The 1753-nt window shown below is 44.1% G+C and overlaps 1 protein-coding gene across 1 annotated transcript in view; it reads left to right on the top strand.

Moving 5' to 3' along the window:
- The window catches only part of LOC104947001 (pleckstrin homology domain-containing family G member 1), a 37908-nt gene that overhangs the window by 1708 nt on the left and 34447 nt on the right, over positions 1–1753 (top strand). The gene's annotated exons all lie outside the window — the stretch shown is intronic.

Genomic DNA, 1753 nt, shown 5'->3' on the forward strand with positions numbered 1-1753 from the left:
CAACTACACAAATGGGGTATGCACTTATCATTATTGATAGCCAGTCTGAGCCAGAAGACAAAAATGGAGCAACGGTATTAATTGTTAATCTTATTACTAGCTTCATCCTTTAATATTAAAATACATCACTTTGTCTTTCCCAGCACAGAATAACTGACTGCGGAGGACATTGTTGCAGAACTCTCTACAAAAAGAACAAATACATCTTCATCATCATCGGGGCGGTTTTGGCGCAGTGGTTAGAGCGTTGGTCATCAGATCAAGGGGCGTTGGTGAACTCCAGTTTGACTGCGTCAGGCCGTTGTGTCCTTGGGCAAGACACTTTACCCGCATTTGCTCCTGTGGGTAATGTCCACAGTAATGACTCTTACATGTCTAATATGTGTAATGTGTAATTGTAAAGCGCTTTGAGAACCTGTAAAAGCAATCTAATAAAAAATGTAATGCATTATTATTATTATTATTATTATTATTTTAATAAACATATTTTTCAGACACCCAGCCAAAACCAAGGAAGGCTTGACCTTGGGCTCTAGGAAATTACGACATGCATCATCTTGCCAAAGCCAGTGTCATAAAAAAAGGTATCAGCGGATTATATCGACAATGAAAATTAATGTTTGGAGCGCTTACCATAAGCTGCTACAATCTTTCATTTTCAATCAATCTTTGTCTCTTCTGTATCGAATCTACAGCCAAAACATCGAGCTAATCTTTGATTTTTATCAAACTCCTAAGCCTCACCGTCTCCCTTTGTATCCCCTTTGTCTTTAAAACACTGTGTCTACATGTGTTGCACGACTCATGGAGTGATTATAATATCCAGTGAAAGAGGAACAGTATTGTTTCTCAGGTCGATCTCCAGCAGGGAGGCATACGGGGTGGGGTGGGGGGCATCAGATAAGCCGGACTGCTGCTGTAGGTTTCTGTCATCAACAGGTCGTGCTTGGCTGAGCCCAGGAGTTTAGACGCTGCCTCTGTGTTTGCCAAGCTAGAGGTGCTCATTATGGGGGGTGTGTGTGTGTTGGAGATGGCAGGGGGAGGTGGATGGTATTTGGATTGGGAGTGGAGCTTTAGGGGCTTCGTGGGTCAACGGACCCTCAGACCATTAGCGAGAGGGGTCGTGCTTCTTGGATTCTCCATTTGTGTGTGTGTGTGGATAGTCCAGGGGGTCTCTATTATTGTATTGATGAGGAGAAGGGGGTGGTGTCAGCAGGACCCCATGCTGCTGGGACCAGTCCCTGTCTTTTAAATAGGGACGACAAATAGTCGACACATTTACTTTAGTGCGTGAGACTGAGGGCCCATTGTCTCCCGTGTGTCTTCCTTATGGGACACAAGACCTGAACTATAACTGCTTTCATAAATCATACACCTTCAGAGCAGAAGTTCCTAACATGGGGATCACAACACCCATAGGGGGTCCCAAGATGAATCTGAAAGGTCCTAAGGGTAACAATCGGCTTCACTGGCCAAATTCACTGGCCAAATTTGTGAGAGACAACAAAGCTGAATGAATTGAAAAATAATAAAATAATAATTGAAGGGATTGCAAGCTGAAAAGGTTAGGAACCACTATGTTAGTTTATCTGTTTCCATTTCCACTGACGGTACATCTTGAATCCCACTTCTGACATTGTGTGCACTCTTTCGGACCAGCCTTTCTCTGATCTGGGACACAATGAGCGGTGCAGTGTCTCGCAGCAGACGAGGAGCTTTTGTTTGAGCTGGCCCCCAGCCCTATTGATCAGCC

The sequence above is a fragment of the Notothenia coriiceps genome, unplaced genomic scaffold (assembly GCF_000735185.1).
Source record: "Notothenia coriiceps isolate Sejong01 unplaced genomic scaffold, NC01 NC01_scaffold00011792, whole genome shotgun sequence".
Lineage (NCBI taxonomy): Eukaryota > Metazoa > Chordata > Actinopteri > Perciformes > Nototheniidae > Notothenia > Notothenia coriiceps.